Source organism: Myotis daubentonii, chromosome 14, assembly GCF_963259705.1.
Source record: "Myotis daubentonii chromosome 14, mMyoDau2.1, whole genome shotgun sequence".
In the NCBI taxonomy this organism is placed as follows: domain Eukaryota; kingdom Metazoa; phylum Chordata; class Mammalia; order Chiroptera; family Vespertilionidae; genus Myotis; species Myotis daubentonii.
The window spans coordinates 41,495,570-41,516,690 of NC_081853.1; the positions used below are offsets into that span (position 1 = coordinate 41,495,570).

At 39.1% G+C, this 21,121-nt stretch overlaps 1 protein-coding gene and 1 non-coding gene across 6 annotated transcripts in view; one reads left to right on the top strand and one right to left on the bottom strand.

Annotated features, from left to right (window-relative positions):
* THRB (thyroid hormone receptor beta) overlaps positions 1–21,121 on the bottom strand; it is a 283,184-nt gene that overhangs the window by 167,247 nt on the left and 94,816 nt on the right. The window lies entirely within an intron of this gene.
* LOC132215976 (U6 spliceosomal RNA) lies at positions 5,151–5,257 on the top strand. Its single transcript, XR_009448665.1, has one exon. It is a non-coding gene; the product is annotated as a U6 spliceosomal RNA (small nuclear RNA).

A 21,121-nucleotide genomic window follows, 5' to 3' on the forward strand; every position in this document is an offset into this window, starting at 1 on the left:
ACTGTACTGAGATTTTGGCAACGAAGCTACTAACCTCTACTTCTTGCTAAACTGTTAAATGTTTAAAACAATTTCTCAGTAATGTGGATGGGTGCACCACCTACAATATGGTAGTCTAATGCCCTACTCTCAATTAAAGTTTCTAAATAAAGAGTTTTAAAGGAACGTCCGATGCTATCACATACTGAGTAGAAACAGGTTTACTTTGGAAAGGCACACGAGGCATAAAGAGTCACTAAGACCTGCCCATAGGCTTTTGATCTATAAAAGAAAGGCGAACTTTATCAACATCTTAGAACACCGTTCAGTCCTAGGTTAAGACGTTTACTACTGACTTGGGAACTGATATTTGGGTCATCGAGAGTACACACTGGAGGGGAGATGGCATGAAGGTTGTGTTCTGTTTGTGTTTCTGCTCTCCAAGAGTGTCAACCTGTGAGTAAAAGTGAGGAAAGCCAAGCTTGCAGGTTGAATAAAGACTCTGGTTTGAAAACAAAATTATAAGTCCCTATGGCTGTGAAGACTTGCCTGGCATCTTTGGGACCAGCCTTTCTGCTTTTTAGGAGTTTCTCATCATTTCCTTCCTTTACTGTCTCTCAGACCCTCTCACACTATCTGACCACTTTAGGTCTCTCTAACACACTGCAAGGTAAATATAATCGACCTCCTTTGTCAAGCTTGTTTAGAGGGTTTGTACAGACTAGGTTGCATCTGCTAGCACATTTCTGCAACCTGTGTGTGACTCATTCTCTAAACGAAGTCTCATGGAAATGAGGAGAGAAACATCCATTTGTTGTTCCACCTATTCATGCATTCATTGGTTGCTTCTTGGCGCATCAGGACAATGCTCTCATCAACTGAGCTACCTGACTAGGACCAGGAATTACTGTCCCTTTTATGGTTAGAACAGAAATTAAATATATATGTCGCTAAAAGAAATGTCAAGAGTATGTGCTGGAAAGTGAGACTCCCTAATGCTGGCCACCGTAAATCAATAAAGCCTGATTTATCCTCTTAGAAATGTTCCTGCACACACATGAAAATATATCTAATGTTCTCTGTTTCATAGAAGAAGATTCATATTATACATCTATCATGCTCATGTTGTTTGGATCTTAATTTGATTCATAAGAGTTCTGTATTTAGTAATTAAAGGAGCTTTCATGTCACATTTGTGTTACTAGTATATTTTCCAGTGTGGTGTCTGTTATTTGACTGTGTTGATAGGGTATTTTTTGTCATAAATAAATGTTTAATTATATACTCAGATATAAATACCTATCTTTTATAGCCCTTGAGTTTTGTATCTTAGTTAGAAAGGCCTATGCACTCCAGAGTTATTTTTAAAAACTTGTCTGGTGCTCTCATGGTTTGTTTTTATGTCAGAATCTTTTATTCATTTGGAATTTATTTTGGCATAAGTAGTGGCTATGTATTCAGCTTTGTTATTTCCCCCCAAAAAAGTTAGCCAGTTGACCCAACATGAAAGAATAATCCATCCTTTTCTCATTGTTCTGAATGCCATCTTTATCATATACCAAATTCCCATAAATATTTACATGATATCTGATCTCTCTTCTCTTCTGCTAATTTGCCTCTGTATTCCCATGTTGGCACTGGTTTATCTTAATTTCCTTTGCTTTATAGTGTATTTTAACATCTGAGTTAGACTGGGACTTGCTCTTTATCCTCTTTCCACTGCAATTTTCCCATCAATTCTCACATGGTTGTTTTTTTCATAAGAAGATCAGAAGCCACAGAACCAGCCAACCCTTCCTCTAAATTTTTTTCTTCCTATTTTATTGAGATCAGATGATTTTATAGATTAATTTAGGAAGAAATGACATCAATGCAAGAACCCAAATCTCTTGACTCTTGCATATTCTTTATGCTCTCCTGACTTCCTTAACATACACAAATAAACTTAATATTCTTCCATTGGGAAGAATTAAGATGGCTCTTATACAAAAACTAAAATTAAACCCTTTTCAAGTCATCTATTACTGGGAAGCAAACCACCCCAAAATTTAATGGCTTAAAACAACAACCATTTTATTACCCCGCTCAGGTTTGTGGGCTGGGAATTCAAGCAGGGCTCTGTTGGGTGGCTCTACTTTCACGCAGTGTTAACAAAGATACCCAGCGATATTCAACTGTGGCTGGACTGGTAGTCACATACATGACACCTAGGCAGGGATGACAGGAAGGCTGAGCTCAGCTGGTATTATTTCCAAGAGTGCATAGATATGGTTTCTCTAGCATAGCAGGTTCAGGGTAGTTGGGATTAGTGGATGGTGGCTCAGGACCAAAGAGCAAGTGTTCCAGAGAACAAAAGGGAAGCCATGTGGATTTTCATGACCCAGCCTTGGAAATCATATAGTGTCTCTTCCACCAGACACTATTGGACAAAGTGGTCACAAGCCCACCCAAATTCCAGGAGAGGGGACACCCCCCACACACATGTCTAGCTGGGAGAGAGTCAAAGAATTTGACTATGTTTTAAAAACCACCATATCTTCTGTTAGTAGATACCTAGACAATTTTCTCATTACTTTAATTACTCATGGACTTTTCTATAATATTCCACTTCTCTCATTTATGCCTCTGGAAATACTATGATGCAGAACTGGAAAGTATTTAATTTTTTGAAATGAAATTTTCAGTGGAGTTGCCTTCTTTGCCCATGTAACAAAGGGACAGCCACACCTTCAGCATGACCTTGGCTTTCTCTGTCCATCCTTTCTGCTCCCTCCTTCCACTTTACAGCTTGCTGGTGTCTCTACCAGGGGTGGCAGAAGCAGAGAAAATCAACTATAATTTATCCATTTTAAAAATCTTGTTATTTGGCAGCAATTTTGCATAAAGATGGAAAGGGAATTAAAATGAAAAATAAATGCTTTGAGGATTACTTGTGAAACTCAAGCACTTGTTACAAAGAACACTACAGCCAGCTCTTCTCTTTACTCAAATAAGGGGTCTTATTTAAAAAAACGCTAAAGACATGATCCCGTGCACCTTGCTAAGTCATGCTTGTCTCTTCTCAATTCCAGTGACAAAAACATTTATTGAACATCTACTGTACAAGGTACTTTATACATCTTTATTATTGCATTTAGTCCTAGGGAGGGGCTGTTATACCCACTTTATAGCCAAAAAACCCTGCTGATCAGAGTGATAAAGAGAATTGTCCAAGCGTCGCAGATTTAAAAAGCAGCACAGCTTATTTCCCACATCCTTGCAACACAAAATGTAGCCCCCTTTCCAACAGTATCAGCATCACCTGGGAAGCTGTTAGAAATGCAGAACCTCAGGCCCCAACCCAGACCTGTTGCATCAATAGCAGAATTTTAACAAGACCCCCAGGTGATGTACATTCATCTCCAAGTTTGAGAAGCACCGGTCTGTCTCCCGGGTTTTGCTTTGCAATGTTCCGGTGCATGGGCATCCCGGCTTAAAAAAGAATACTGATGCTTGAGTTCCTTTTGCCCTTCTCGATTTCAATGTAATTGGTCTGGGGTGCAAACCTGGGCATCAGGATTTTTCAAAGCCCTCCAGGTAGTTCAAATAGGCAGCAAAGCTAGAACCGCTGCTTTATATAGCACGCTTGGTGCTAAGCTGATCTTGTATCTCATAGGGTTGTTTATCATCATTTGCAGACATGTTCTGTGTCCCCAACATGGATGTATTCTATATATTAGCTTTCTTTCCAGGGTGCTTTCCAAGCACTCAGTAAACATTTGCTGCGACTGCTGCTGTTGAAAATGATGGTTTAATCGGTCTGCGTGGGGAGGGGGGGAGGGTGCTCAGGCATCGGTATTTTTTGACAAAGCGCCTCATGTGATCTTACTGTGCTATCAAGGTTGAACATCACTGGGTTGGCTCCTACAGCTCCAGCTGATGGTTGCTATGGAGAAATTGGGGTGGAGGAGTGCCAAATGTTCTGATTTTTGCAGAAGAAACTTAAAACCCAGATTTTCATAATGTGTTGTCAACAAATTTGGATTTTTTAAAAAACTGTGTTCAAGTAAATTAAACCACATCTGTAGGCTGCGTGTGTGTGTGTGTGTGTGTGTGTGTGTGTGTGTGTGTGTGTGTGTGTGGTGTTTGTACCTGTGAAGGGATATAGGAAGCCTAATAGATTTAAGGTCACACACTTGGGGGTCCATGACTCCTCAAAGTCAGATTATTATAAATACCACCACTACCGCTGTCTTGGAAAACACACACCATAATCATTGCATAACCATCCAGCTTTCAGTTGGGACTAGGGAAGCGAGTGAGAAAATGAAGGAAAAACACCCAACTATTTTTTGTTTCTTATGGTTAGGGTATTTAATTTTTAGAGTAGTTGATACTACTTTTGAATGATTATTTATTGAGGAGATGGACTTTCTTAAGTATTACAGTGATGGGAAATAAATCAAGGTTTAGCAAGTCATATTTCCTTGGGGTAAGTCAAGGGCGACTTTGGACCTTAAATTGCTTAAGAATTTCATCCAGTGATGCCCTGGCTAGTGTGGCTCAGTTGGTTGAGCATCATTCCGTGCACCGGAAGGTCACCGGTTTGATTCCCAATCAGGGCACATACCCGGCTTGTGGGTTCGATCCCTGGTGAGGTGCATGTAGGAGGCAAGCAATTGACGTTTCTCTCTCACATCAATGTTTCTCACGCTAAAAAATCAATAAAAATATATTAAAACCTGCATAAAAAGAATTTCATCCAGTGAGAGCCAGCAGCAGGAATTTAAGAGTCCAAAGACATTGCAGGACGTTACCACATGGAAGGCTAACATCCTCAGAACTCTTAAAGGCTTCTGCTCAGAATGCATTAACTCAGTTTTTAAGACCACGCCAACATTCCCTCATTCAAGAATAAGCTGAATAGAATTCAACTCATGCCACACACAGAATACCTGAGGTGGTTGAATGTGCCTGAAGCCGTGGGGGTACTTGGTGAATATTAAGCAATCTATTTGAGTCTGAGTTTTCAGTGGGTCAAAGTGCTTAGTACATAAGACATTCATGTGTAGGGTGTTTAGCCAAACCAAAGTGAAGTTCAAGGAAGAAAAGATTAAAAATTTTTCTCTGGGGGCAAATATATATATATGTATGTATATGAAGAAAGAGGAAAAAGAAAGAAAACGTTTCAAGGGCTCGCTTCGGCAGCACATATACTAAAATTGGAACGATACAGAGAAGATTAGCATGGCCCCTGTGCAAGGATGACACGCAAATTCGTGAAGCCTTCCATATTTAAAAAAAAAAAGGGGGGGAAAAGAAAAGGTTTCAAACATCTTCTGAAAATTGTCTGAAAAAAGATATAGAAGTAGAAAACATGTTTTGGCAATAAGTGATGGATGAGCTTGCTGGATGAGATGTCTTTTAAGTCTTTAATACAATTTAAGCACAAGAAATAAATTGGTGTCTTCACATATTAAGCTCACTAATTTCAAGTAATAAATTTTAGAATTTCCAGAAAAATTATGTGCATTTTGTTGGTAGACAAGTCTGAATTCCTATGCTCATAATAAAGAAATTAGGAAAATGTGGCATTATTCTGCCTTCTAATATACATAAATACCCTTAAACAATTTGAGATTATTTTCCATTCCTTAAATAAGTCCCTAATTGCCTATTTTGTTATTAAAACTAGAAGAAGCCAGGGAAGTAACATAAGGTTCAATCCACGTTTCCAGAATAACTGCTTGAACTGCAAACATAAAAATTCCACTTAAGCCTCATTGAAACAAAATAGGTGCTGGGTTCAGTTGTAAAGACCTATACTCTTAATACAATGATTATTTATGCAGGGCTACTCAACAAACCAATATTTGAAAAGCATGTGATGGTAGGAAAAAATAACACAGGGAGATAGAGGGAAATTTTGGAAATGGTAACAGAGGGGCATGAATAAAATGTGAAGAGACATATATCAGAGACCAGTTTTAGTGAAGTGTTCCCATCGGCATCCTGATGTACCACAAACATCTGAGGTATTATTGGAGTGATAACTTGATCGTGCCAATCAAGTAAGATAATGTAGTGCTTCAGGATGGGAGGGAATCACCTTTTCTAAGTGTCAGGCACTTCATATTTTAATAATAACAGCTAATCTATATATATAAAAGTCTAAGTGATTGGCTGACCATTCGACCATCTGACTGGTAGCTATGACGTGTACTGACTACCAGGGGGCAGACACTCAGTGCAGGAGCTGCCAAGCTGTGGTGACTTGGCAGCTGTGGTTCTCGGGTGACGCACCTGGAACCAGAGAGGAGGGAGCCCAATTTTGGAGTGCTTCACTCGAGAACCACCCTCTAAATCTGGGACCCCTCAGGGGATGTCGGAGAGCCAGTTTTAGCCTGATCCCACAGGCCAGGCAGAGGGACCCCACCTGTGCATGAATTGATGCACCAGGCCTCTAGTATTCAATAAGAGCCTTTAAGATAGAACTTCCCACAAATTATTTCTAATCCTTACAATGATCACATGATGTAGATGTTGGTATCCCCATTTTACAGATGAGAAAACTGAGGCTGGAAAAAGGTGAAATTACTTGTTCCACATAACCTATCTAGTAAGCAAGTTCAAAATTCTGCTTTGACACCTGCCTGAAAACAAGACATAATAATTGGATGTGACTTACACTGCTTCCCAGGGAAAGGGCTATTGAGAGTATTCACAGGACAAGTTAGAAAGAAAACAAACAATTAAGAAGTACATGCATGTAGGCACAGCCCATGGACATAGACAATAGTGTGGCGAAGGCTTGGGAGGGCAGGTGCGGGGAGGAGGGGGTCAATGGGGGAAAAAAACCCAATGAAAAAACAAAGGGGACATTTGTAACACTTTCAACAATAAAGATAAATTTTAAAAAGATAATTAAGTAAAAAAAAAAAAAAGAAGTAGGCCTTGAAAAACTCTCTCTATGGAGAAATATTAAATGTTTAAAAAAATTATTGGAGTTGCTTCAGAGAAATAACAAATAAACAAGTTACATCTCTTTGTAGTGAAACAACGTATATGTCTATGTATAAACATGCAGATTTTCCATACCAAAATGCCTATTTTCCTAATTTTATTCACTCTAATATCTTATTTCCACATATGTATAGAAAATGCCAGAAGTGAAGGATTCTCCATTTCTAGCACATTAAAGGTAAACTTCTTCATTTAAAAACATATTTCTAAGTCCTGTATTTATAAAAAAAAATCATCTCCCTGCCACATTATTAGCTGGCCAGTTTTTATGCGGGAGCATTACTTCCTGCCTTCTTCCCCAAGAGTTCCTTGAAAGAGAGCACCAGGCCTCAGAGAGCCACTGCATCAAGTTCATTCCCTGTGAGCTTGGATGTGTTGAGGAGTGTGTGGGAGCAGGCAGAGGGCAGAATGGGCACTCTCTCTGCCCATGTTTGGAAGCTACACACAGCAGAGTGCAAATGATGAATGCCACAGAATTTCCAGCCAACTTTGTGTCACCGGACTTAATAAAAACAAAGGCTTTTCAGTGGACTAGAGCTGCTTAAACAATGTTAATAACGTGAAAGCCATGCCGGATTTATAAGGTCCCTGGGCAGTTTACTCCTTGGGCTGTAGGTAAGATACTTTGTAAAGAGCAAATCCATTAATAGTCCTTAATTTAAACCAAATCTACTTTGGGAACCACCAAAAAAAGTGGCCATTGTGATCAATTATCACAATGGATGGTAAGTATCATCTAGAAAAATCAATTAGATTTTTTTAAAATATTAATTTTATTTTTAAGAGTTTGAACTTTAAGAGCTTAAATATTATATGGTACAATTACTTTATGGCATCTTGTCTAATAACACACCCTATACTTCATGTGCCTTACATTTTCTCCTTGTTTTTATATGGGATCCGCACTCATCCAGGCAGGATTTCCACAACATTTTAGACCTGGATTGTAGTTCAGAAGTTCCCTCCTTCAACCCTTGCATTTTATTATTTTTATTTGAAAGTTCTTATTTTATTAAAATAGCTTTGTAATTCGTAATTTAAAAAAGTCTTTATTGTTGAAAGTATTACATATATCCTCTTATTCCCCCTTTGACCCCATCCAGCCCCCCCCCCCATCCCAGGTCTTCACCACCCTATTATCTGTGTCCATGGGTTATGCAAGTTCTTTGTCAAACCTTGCATTTTAAAGTGGAGTTTGGAAGGTTCAGAGGGGACAGTTCAGATGATGCACAGTGATGATGTGTTAGTTGCTGAGTACATCAGGCATTGTAAATATGATGTACAGGGTACTTCCCACTGATCCCAATCCTATAAAGACAAGAGCACTGGCAGACACAGACACAGGCCAATGCAGGAAGGAGAAGGAGAAGGTGGAGAGGGCGGAGGAAACGAACACCCTATCTACCATGTGAGGCACTACAGCAGACACTTTGCATGCTACATCTGATTCAGCTTATCCAGACTCTGCCATGGGGTTTTATTCTCAAGTTGCAAAAGAGGAAATGGAGAATAAGCAACGCATCCCAGGCCTGCTAGCTGGTGAGTGGGAGGGCTGAGGTTTGAATTCAGGTCTCTAGTGAGTTCCAAGTGCCTTTTATTGCACATGGGTTCCAAATGCAGAAAGGAAGGATGAGAAGACAATGGTAAAATCAATTTCCACTGAAAAGTCTTTGAAAGCTAGAAGTCTATTGTTTGTCTGAGCCCAATGAGGGAGCAGCGTTTTACCCCCAGCCTGGGTCATTTTTTAATACTCCCCTCCTCTAAACAACATTTGCAACAACAATTTTAAAATGAAATAAACATGTTCTGCATTCATTTACAATTTGCATTTACCAAACAAAAATAGTTCACCTCCCAGTGCACACTTTCTTTCACTGTTTTAAATGGAAAACACAAATAAAAATTCCAGGTCCCACAGCAGGATAGAACTGAAGAAACTCAAGTGCTATTTCTCCAACGGTGCAATCACTAGCTATCATTGTATTTTTTTGGGAATCTATTTAAGTGCTACCTATGTTGTGCTCCGACTGTTGGAGACACAAACTATTTAAAACATGGAACATCAGTCAAACCTTTAGGAACTAACTGTGCAAACTAACATGGAAACTGCTTCGTGCAGCTGGATCCTACGTGCTGGGGCCGATTGGACAACTGGGACTTCTCTAAGTTAACTTGTGAATTTATGTTTCGTAGAAAAATAATAAGAAATAAAATGTGCTAAGCTGAAGTTGGAATATGTTATTAAAACTCAACAGTCATTGCAGCAACTGTTTAGAACTTAGGGCAACAGAATATATTTCCCAGAGGGAGTGTTTTATTCCTGAGGTCATTTAGAACAGGGCAGGAGGATAATAAAGAGCCAATTCACTTTTTTGTAGGTTTTATGATTGTTTTTAAATTCTCTACAACGTACCCCCTCATTGTGTGCAGTGCCTGCGAGAGACCATTCCTACCACCTCACCCCTGGCATGCCTCTGCCCTGGAATCTTTATTTTGGAAAGAGTATAAATGACTCTTGGTTCTGGCATGCTCCGTTACATCTCAATGCCCTGGGCTCCTACTTGAGCTCCACGGCCTCCGGCTTTATCGTGGCACCGTGTCAGATGATCAGGGCAGTGTGTGTGTGATGCCTGCATGTGAGTGTGTACAAAGGAACAGAAGGAGAAGATTCTCCAACATGAAATGCACCAGTAGCATAGCTAATGATCCACAGAGTGACTACCTGGGAGGAACAATGCTCTACTCTTCCATAATATTCTCCAGCCCCCCTCCCCCCACACTGGTCTGGGAAAAACTCCCCTTGAACCAAAATGAACAATGACAGGGAGTGCTAGGGAATCTCCCCAGGCATAATGCCACACTTAAGGCACCACAGCACCATAGCGCCTCAATGCCAGTTGTGCTTCTGACAGATTCAGACTGTCTCCAAGGACTCCCCAAGTTGGGAAATGGCTTTTCAGCTTCGGCTACTCTGGCTTCAGCTTCATTACGTGGCATTGCTGTTCAAGATCCTCAATGAAGTCATCACTTGAATTTAGGTCATGTTACCATTGTGGACTCATTCTTTAAAGAGGCTAATGACTTTACATTAACTGAGCTCTGTTTGCATGTAATTTTCAAAAGAGCCCCAGGAAAGAAAGACTATTATTAGATGACTTCCCCATTTGATGGAGGAAGAAACAGAGGCTAAGGGAGAATTAAAAAAACCCAAAACTTGTAGAAGGTCAAGGAAACAGTGGGGGATAAAGCTGGAAGACCTGGACAGTTCTAATTTTTAACTCTATTCTCTTAACCTTTACAGTATATTTCTGAACAACAGCTTAAAAATTCCATGAAAGACAGATACAATTCCAAAGGGATAAATTTAGCTTAAGATTACAGTGCTCCTGCTGGTGGGAATGCAGACTGGTGCAGCCACTATGGAAGACAGTATGGAGTTTCCTCAAAAAACTGAAAATGGAACTCCCATTTGACCCTGTGATCCCACTTCTAGGAATATATCCCAGGAAACCAGAAACACCAATCAGAAAGGATATATGCACCCCTATGTTCATAGCAGCACAATTCACCATAGCTAAGATCTGGAAACAGCCTAAGTGCCCATCAGTAGATGAATGGATTAGAAAACTGTGGTACATCTACACGATGGAATACTATGCTGCTGTAAAAAGGAAGGAACTCTTACCATTTGCAACGGCATGGATGGAACTGGAGAGCATTATGCTAAGTGAAATAAGCCAGTCAATGAAGGAAAAATACCACATGATCTCACTCATTCATGGACAATAAAGACCATTATAAACTTTTGAACAATAATAGATTCAGAGGCAGAGCTGCCTCAAACAGATTGTCAAACTGCAGCAGGAAGGCCGGGGAGGGTGGGGGTGCAGGAGGCAGGGGGGTAAGAGATCAACCAAAGGACTTGTACCAATGGACATAAGACACCGGGGGACAGGGGGGGCTAGGGGACTGTCTAGGGCGGGGGGGAAAATGGACACATATGTAATACCCTTTGTAATACTTTAAGCAATAAAAATAAATAAATAAATAAAAGATGCCCTAAAAAAAAAAAAAAAAAGATTACAGTGCTCGCCGAACCGGTTTGGCTCAGTGAATAGAGCATCAGCCTGCGGACTCAAGGGTCCCGGGTTCGATTCCGGTCAAGGGCATGTACCCTGGTTGCAGGCACATCCCCAGTGGGGGGCGTGCAGGAGGCAGCTGATCGATCTCTCTCATCGATGTTTCTAACTCTCTATCCCTCTCCCTTCTTCTCTGTAAAAAATCAATAAAATATATATTTTTTAAAAAGATTACAGTGCAAAATAAAAGGTAAAGGTTTGTCTCTTCCCACCACTCATGAAAATATGTTTACCCAAGAACCCTAGAGATCCCAAGGCAACACCATTCATAGTCTTGGGGCACAAAAAGGAGAAAGATTATAACTAATGTACAACTACTAAGCATAGATAATGCTTAAAACATGTTTTCTACCATGTCTTCAATTGAAAGATCATATTCTTTGAAGTACACTTGGTAGAGATTTTATGCCATTATCTGAATAACTATCATTTGTCTGTAAACTGCGTTGTTTGTGGATTTCCTTTTAGATTTACTGTGAAAGCCCCTGTAGAAACTGCCAGTGCTAGAATTATCCACGCCCACCGTTTCTCCCAGATCCTAGGGCCGATGGATGACTGTTGTCCACAAAGTCAGAAACTGTCTAGCTTCTTGCGTCTTCCTTAAGGAGAACGCTATTCCCGGCTCCTCACTTGTGTCACAGCAATATAGGCAGAAGCACGTGCAGGCTGGAATCAGGGCACTTTGGAAGCTGATGCCCAACAGAAATCCTTCGGTACTCAGTGGTCCTAAGCCTTGGAAGTGCTGAAGGCAGTTGTCCTTTGGTTCCATGTTGAAGAACAGCTTTAAGTACATTTCAAGGCATTTTGTATTTATAATTCTTTAAATCAGATATAATGTTGTGTTCATAAAATCTTGCATGAGTGACACTCATTCTATCTGTTTATTGAAGGAAAGATAGCTCATGCTCATCATGTCCTTTCTCTGTCTGCCCGATGAAGACGGGAAACGACAGTGTTGTTTTTGAAGTTCTTTCACATACTTTTGGACTCCCACAACACATCTGGGAGACAGAGCAAACATTGCCTTCCATATTTAATAGGTGAGAAAATGGAGGCTTAAAATATTTCGTAGGAGTATTGGATCTGTAATTCAAACACTTCTACTCCATGGTGTGCTGGTAAAACAGCTCTCAATAAAGAAGCCACAATTTGCAGCATTTGCTGGTTTTCAGGTGTAAATAATCCCCCACAGTCACTTCAAACCACCAACATGATGCTACTTCATGCAGATGTGGGAAGGCCTGTGCAGAGCTGGCTCTCTTGAGTCAGGACAAACTAGCTAGTTCCAGTACAACACAGGACCCTATAACTCCTAATCCAACGTTCTTCATATGCCATGAGATTAAGTATTTATGGTGTTAAATTAAAAGAACTATTTAGCCAAATGTACTGGAAGCCTCAAGACTGTAAGCGCATGGGATGCAGAGTTCCCGGAGGGGAAATTCAGCCACAGGTATTTCTTCTGCATCCACTGATGTGCTCCTGTGTTGATGACCTGACCCCGGCTACCACAGAATGAACAGAGGGGCTGTTCCTGAAGTGACCCAGGGATCACTATGTCTACTGGAATGAACCTGAGATCAACAGCTCCTCTCAGTCCAATCTCACTTGGACAATATCTTTTAGCCAAAGATTTTGGCCGTTTCCACGCCTGTCTGATCATCCTCATTTTACAGATAGGGGAGGCCAAGGTCACTAATCTAGTGACAATCTTAAAGTCACATAGCTTGAATGAATCATGACCAGGGGGCTTCATTACTGTACCTGAATGCTTCATGTATCTCTGTGAAAAACAAACATTTCTGAAAAAATGTAACAGGAAGTGCAAAACACCCAGTGAAAGCGAGATAGGATTTTAGAAGTGGTAATGTTGAGGGCCAACAGACATCCTAGGTCTGTTTTTGCTGTGTTTTTCAGACTATGCTCCATGGAGCCTCCAGGGGCCTAGAGGTCTCATCAGGGACAAAGAAGGAGATAAAGCCTACGATGGAAAGACTTTGGACCCTCCTGTCCAAATGTGAATTAAAGCAGTCACCTGTTTTATATATTGGGTGTCAGATTAATATTTCTTTAAAGAAAGGATTCTCTGACTTGTTGGAAAACCCCAACAAAGATCAAAGTCTAGACTGTTAATTTTCAAACAAGTCTCCTTGGGGTGAGATATTGGCTCTCGTAAAACTAAGGGAGACCTCTGGCTGCTCTTTTCCCAGGACCTGGAGAGATAATATGTGTGCAAACACACTGAAAAGAATGAAGGTGTATGTAAGCTGAAGACCACACAGAATCTTCTGCCCTGTCTGACTCGTTCTGAAAGCAAGTGGATACCCTGAATGGCAACCTCCCTGGTGATTTTTCTAACTTCTGACCTCCCAAACCGCCCAGCACTCCAAGCCCTCAGCTGACACCTTGGAGGCTGGCCATGACTCCTGGCCGCCTGAATGAGCACACAAAGGTATCTGCTCTTCTCACACTTGCTGGGGTGACTCTAGCACAGGCCACCCAGACCTCTGATAAGCCCTCTATGAACACAGACAAGGCAGCTGGAAATACTAATAAACAAACACCAGGCTTTCAGACTACAAACACGCAGTCACCTTATCATGCATTTCGGATGGAAAACCAAAGAAAAACATCTTAATGAGCCAAAGTAATTTAACTATTTCAAGTAGAAAAAAGAGACACAGGGGATACGCCCAATCAAACAGTATAGATTTAATTTGCTCCGCACTGTATTAACTTAGGGTCTACCCAGAACAATTATTAAATGCTAAATATTTTCGGAGACAACATTATAAGCAAATAGATAAAGACAGACCTGAACTGAAGCACATAATTTAAAAAGCAAATATTCATCCTGAAGCTACAATAAATCAGTACATAGGAAGGGATTACATATATATTGTTTGTTCCTGTTATGCTTCAAAGTATTTAAGTATATGAATGTGTAAACCATTTAAATATGTTTGTTTATATGTGCATATATATATATATTTAATTGTTCAATTACAGTTTATATTCAATATTATCTTTATTAGTTACAGGTGTACAGCGTAGTGGTTAGACCTTTATATAATTTACAAAGTGATGCCTCTTCTATGTCTAGTACCCACCTGGCACCACACATAATTAATTACCATATTATTGACTATATTCTGTATGCTCTAAGCTAAATTTACAACGTCCTTCTTAAAACCAATGTAGTATAAATTCTTGCGTGAATAAAAAGCCTTTAAGACTGATACTATTGTTTAAAAGCAATTAAAAATTAAAAATATTTCAAATTATGTAAAATAACTGTGAATTAAAGCATGTGTGGAATCCAGATCAGAATGCTATATATATTAGGATGAAGATTCATAAATATTTTATATTTCTCTAGATTTTAATGAGGATATGAGTGAACATAAGCAGAAATGAAAAGTATAATGAAACTAAAATTAAGTTTTCATTTATCAAGACCTCCTATTTCACTTTCTTCTAAGAGTACAAAAGTAGGTTTATAGTTGCTCATATGGAAAAATAATACAATAATAAATAATAATATAAGAATAAACTGTTTCATATACAGCTGTAAACCTACTTTTGCCCCACCCTGTATGTGCACTCAGATAAAATGCTTGAATCACATTGGTTACAAATGAATGCAACACACTGAAGATAGGTGTTAGTGTCTTACTGAAAGTTCAGAACACAGGCAGTGATGGAAAATATTTCTCTCTCTGACCCTCAAAGCTTAAATTTCACCACACTTGCCAGGCATGTAAAAAGTTAATCTTTAGCAAAGCTAATGTGCTTAAAATAGTCAGTCGATTGTTCTCAACAAGTTATAAACCTGTATTATGAAACTGTTAAACAGTTGAGATACAAAACTCAAACACACAGATTTCTTTGCACATATTCGCCCCCCCCCTTTACTTTTCTTTTATAAAGCCTCAGATTTTATGACTCAGGGATTAACAGACAAGAAAGAAAAGTAATGCAAACTTCTGCAGGGCAAAGCCAAGTGCTAACAGACATATTCTGAAGGGGCACACACTGTGTTTCTTTTCAATAATAACTTTAGATGTGGTTGCTTGTCATATAGAAACACTCTGTGTTCAAAGATTTTATTAAGATTATATTTAGCTATACAAAAAAGAAGAAAGCTACTTCAAAGAACATGCTTAAATGTCACCTAATTCTAAATTTGCCTAGTCCCCTGTACTACTACTGATAGCAAATAACAAGAGTCTGAAGAATATTCTCAACATTATCATTACAATCCTAGAAAATTGGTATTTTTACTCCACTTTATACACAATCTCAAGACCAGGGATTTGAGCACTGCTGGAATTTGAACACAGATCTTCTCATTCAAGTCTAGTTCTCTTTCCCTTACTCTAGAACTGATTCGGCATGACCATATCCTCATATAAAAGAAAAGAAGGAGGGGGTGGGAAGAGATTAACTGAAGAATTTATATGCATATATGCATAATCCATAAACACAGATAATGGTGTGGTGAGGTGGGAGGGTTTGGGGTGGAGGGAGTCAATGGGGGAACAAATGGGACATCTATAATATTTTCAACACTAAAGATAAATTAGAAAAAAAAGAACATCAGGAGATAAATAAATACTGGCTTTTATAGAGATATAGATAAATTAGGAAAGGATTATTAGTTTTCACAAAGGATTCACCTCAGATTAAATGACTAGCTCCCATAACTCATTTTACTAGTAAAGAGGCCTGAACTTGTCCTCACTACTTTTAGGAAATTTCCTGTGAACATGAAGTAGCCTTGCAAATAGAGCCAAGCTTGGGGAAGGATTAAATCTCTTTGTGCTTTTGTTGCAGTTTTACAAAATCGGTTTTACAACTGGCTCTAATGGATACATGGACATAGGCAACTATAATATCTGGACGAAAGTTTGAAGTAACAGTTCCAGGCACCAGACAACAGACAATACATGACTGTGATCCTTGGAAGGAGGGAAACAGAGGAGATAAGCTCCACATTTACGTTGGCTTTCTGCCTTGGGACACTTTTCCAACTGCAGCTCAGGGGAGTGGAGTCCAAACAGAGAGCAGCTGGGTGGAGGAAGCTTAGATCTGGGGAGAGATATGGCAGCCATTTGTGCAGCAGGGTACTGAAAAAGAACCTGTAGAAAGAAAGAACTCCAGAAATATGCCAGAAATATGCATAGGGGTTCCCCTGAGTCTAGCTGAATAGTAAACACAGTATACACAAAGCCCAGACAAAAGAGTATTCCATGAGCAGAAGGTTGCACACTGTCTGGAGATGTTGGAATTCCAACCAGCCAGAGAAAAGAGACCTTGATGAACACTCCCGAGATTCAGTTGAGACCCCCAAAAGCAATGTCTTACAGGGACTACCGTAGTCCTAGAGTAGGGACCATTCTAGATTTGTCCTAGCAAAGTCTAAAGCCAAGCCTTGCCTAGAGTTCATCTGCCAGGAAAATTAAGTGTCTGCCAGATCAAAACTAACCTTCCTGAAGACAAAGACATCCAACGTTTTAGCATTGTCATATCCACAATGTCCACCATCAAATAAAAATTACTACACTTGTAGTCTGGCTGATCTCTGAAGTGGGTAGTTTTTTCTACCTGCCCAGTATGTCTTTCTCCCACTTCTAGGAACACAAATGGATAGCAAGAGAACCTTTCTCTCCTATAGGGAACAGATTCCACTTGGTTTAATCATTAGTAGCCAAATGACTATGTGGCACAGAATGTCCTACTTCTTGGTCACAGGGATGGATGCATGACCCAAGTTGAACCAATGAGAGTCTTCTTTGGCACATGTTCCCTAAAAATATGGTCATTCAAAGTAGTGTGATTTGAAAGTGGGGGTGCTGATGGCATCACGCCTGCGACATGAAGTGAGCCTGAGCAAAAGGATGAGGAAGCAGAGATGCAGCCATGATGGATTTAGTCATGTCAAGAGGACTTTGCAAACCTGGCAGAGTGGGATTCAGAAATGTTCAAGTTCGAGATTATGAAGCAATCACAGTTCTGACAGGGCCTTAGAGGCATGTATGCTGGACTGTGTAGACTGTGACTCAGAATGTTACTTCCCAATGAGAGAATTAACATTTGATAACTGAAAATGGATAGTCCTGGCTCCCTTATTAAAGAGCTGTATTATCTTGGGCAAATCTCTTACCTTGATCCTCCTTAAATCCCCACACCCCATGTAAACTGAGAAGAGAGACCTTCTAGGGCTCATTCTAGCTACAAAATTTCATGAACCTATGAAATAAGCAACTTCAAAAGTCAACTAGATAACAAGTTAATGCTAATTTATAAAAGTGACTTTTTCAAGCCAACAAAGGAAGTGTATAAGATGAGAGATACAGGAATCTAGTGACCAAGCTGAAGAAAAAACTCATATGGTTGCTCAATGCCCCAACTGGCTGATTCTTAGACCAATTTTTCTTCTTTGTTTACAAGGTTGAATTAAACCAATTCTATCATCTAGTAATACAGGCTCAAGAGAAACTCAGTGTGAATGAGGCACAGACTGAATTGGGCAAAGATTGTGCACATATTTGGATGAATGTAGTAAAAACTCCTTTTGGTTTCCATCTAAATTCATTTGTTAGTATTACTTGTAAGTCCCACAGTGAATAAGAATTTCCTTTCAATCTACAGGTAGCTTCTGATTTGTTCAAATGAAAATATATGTTAGTGGGAAATTCCAATTACATTGAAAAAGAGACAGTGCTGCTCATTTGTTAGACTTGTGACCAGAGAAAGGTTAATTCTTAGAGTGCTTAGAAGAAGTAAGAAGATGAAAATGTAAATAATGTCAAAACAATGCAATCTATAAAAATACTGACTATTTCCTAGCCTGATGGACTCTCAGTTCTTCAGGGATGAGTGACAACAGTCCTAGTAAAATGGGCCACTGAGCCTTTCCTCTTTAAAAAGAAAAAAGTTGAGAGGAGACATGAGGCAGGTGCCACAGCTAGACAATACATGAACGGAGAATTTTGAACTAAAAAACTTACCAACATGTATGGTTCCCCCTCCCCCACACTGCTATATATTATCTTAGGGCATTCATTTTATTAATAAAACTTTATTTTAATTTGTCTTTTTATAAAAGATAGAGAAAATCTGGGAAAAAATAGATAAGCATAAAGAAGATAACAAAATTTTCTAAAATCCTGCAATTCCAAACACAACTGTTTTTAAAATTAGGTATATATTTTTTTCTTGTTTTAATGCCAGAATCATTTGACAGCATTTTATAAGCATCATCTCACTTAACCTTTATAAAAACTCTATGAGCCAGGTATTATTCCAGCTTCATAGGTAAAAGATGCACAGCCTGCCTGACTCTGAGGCCTGTGCACTTAACCTCTACACTGCCTTAGATGTGTGTGTGTACATGTACCTTTATATATGCATTTGTGTTCATTTCTACATTCATGAACGCACACTCTTATAATTGTACACTAAAAGTTATAACTATACATAGTATTTTGTGATTTATATTTCTCACTTAGAACATAGCAAGCAAAGTTTCCCAGTTAAGTCACAGAAAGCCACACGCTGAGAGATAAGAAAGGTCAACTGCTATTTGTCAGGTGTTGAGCTCCAAGAAGGGTGAGCCAAGGGTACAAAAATCTTGAGAATGTTTTCTGACATGAAAAGGAACCTATGTTTAAAGCCAAGAGAAACAGCCAACTCAGAATCCTTATAGTGGAAAGGTTTTTGAGCTATGATAGAATGTATTTGAGCGTTTGATTATTATTTGTTTTGTCTGAGCTACTTTCCCCCTCCAGGAGTGGAAAGTACTACAAAGTAATTCCTATTCAGCCTGAAGATTGTGTGACAAGTCTCATGATTCAGAAAGGTGATGCAGCAAGGACACCTGACATCTTTACTCTGCTCCACAATGCTGAGCACAGTCAATACATCTTTTATGAATGTGATATAGAACTCCTAAGCTGCATCATACAACTCTATGAGTGATAAATCAACTTGGATCCTCATTGATTCCTGCAACTCAACAGTTCACAACAAATTCATTCTTGTTATCCTTAAACCATGTTATTTCAAGTTCCCACTATACCTGTTTTTGAAAAATCACTGTCACTACCATTATCCCAGTTTTTCTTGCAGAAAACTTGGACCCACCTTTTGCTCTCCTATCTTCACTCCTCCCTCCTACCCTAATGCATCAAATTCTATCTATTTGTCTTGGCATTGGCCTTTTCATTTACTGGTCTATTGTTTCAACCTTGGCCAAGGTCCTTATAACAATCACCATCATTTATCCTATATAATAACATCCTAATATGCAAATTTTCCCCTCAACTGAAAGTTTGACCAGGAGTTTGGCCAGGAGCTTGACCAGGGGGCAGGGCCAGCAGCAGCAGCAGGTGACCAGGAGAAGGGAGGCGCCCCCAGCCGGCAGCCGCTAGAGACCCTACCTGTGCACAAATTTCATGCACTGGGCCTCTAGTTTCATTATAAGAAGCATAGATACAAAAAACAGATGGAAATCTGTCAGAGAGGAGGGGGGTTGGGTAGCTGGGTAAAAAAGTTAAAGGGATTAAAAAAAACCCTCATAGACACAGACAACAGTATGGTAATTACAAGAGGGAAAGGGAGTGGGGGAGGTAAAAGGAAAAAGGGAGGATACATGGTGATGGAAGGAGACTTGATTTTAGATGGTGAACACGCAATACAATATACATGTGCTATATTAGAGAATTGTACATTTGAAACCTATATAGTTTTATCAACCGATGTCACCCCAATAAATTCAATAAAAATTAAAAAAAGAAAGTGTGAAGAGTTCAGTCTTAAAAAAAAAAAACATTAGAGGGAAAGGAGCCACTATTAGTAATTATTCTGGTACAAGTTTAAACCTGATTGTCCTAGACACACAGATATATGTGAAAGAGGATATTCTTTTATTTGCCTACACTGGACCATCCTTGCATTACAGGGATAAATCCCAGTTATCTGGGTGTATGCTCCTTTTAATGTATCATTATACTTGGTTTCTTACTATTTTGTTGAGACTTTTGCAGCTATATACATCAGGGTTATTGGGGAACACTTTTCTTATATTGTCCTTTTCTGGCTTTGGTAATGCAGGCCTCATAAAATGAGTTTGGAAGTGTTTCCTCTCTCCAATTTTTGGAAGAGTATGCAAAAAATTGGCACTAATTCTTCTGTAAATGTTGGTAGGACTCACCAGTGAAACCATCTGGTCCTCAACTTTTCTTTGTTGGGAGGTTTTGATTACTGACTTATGTCTGTTCAGATATCCTATTTCTTCATAATTCAGTCTTTGTAGGTTGTATGTTTCTATGAATTTATCTATTTATTCTAGGTGTCCAATTTGTTGATGTATAATTAAACATAGTAATCTCTTATGATCATTTGTACTTGTGTGATATCTATGGTAATGTCTCCTCTTTCATTCATAATTGTATTTATTTGAGTCCTCTTTTTTTTTCTTGATTAGTCTAGCCAGTTTTGTTTATCTTTCAAAGAACCACTTCCTAGTTTTGTTAATATTTCCTGTTTCATTTATTTCTGTTCTAATCTTTACTATTTCCTTCCCTCTGCTAACTTTGGGCTTATCACAAAGGACTTTCTACTACATTATCTAATCTGATCCTAAAAGACAGATAGGGTAGCAATTATTTGTTCCAATTATGAAGATAATGAAATTTGACCAAAAAAGCTAAAAGTGATAGTGAAGATAATGTAGCCAAAAATTCCCTTCTTCCAAATTAGTAAGCTGAGTAAAAATTTCAAATATTAAACAATATTCAAACAAAGGAAGAGATACAATCTAGTAAAACAATATTTGAAAGATTATGATCAGAGACAGAGAGATACAACAGCATAGAGATGCAAGAGTAATTCCTTTCTATCTCCGCAGTAATTTTAGGAGAGGAAAGCAGTTCTGGGAGAGTTGATGGGAATCACAAAAGCCATATAATGGAGAGGGAAGCTGTCTGGAGGGGATG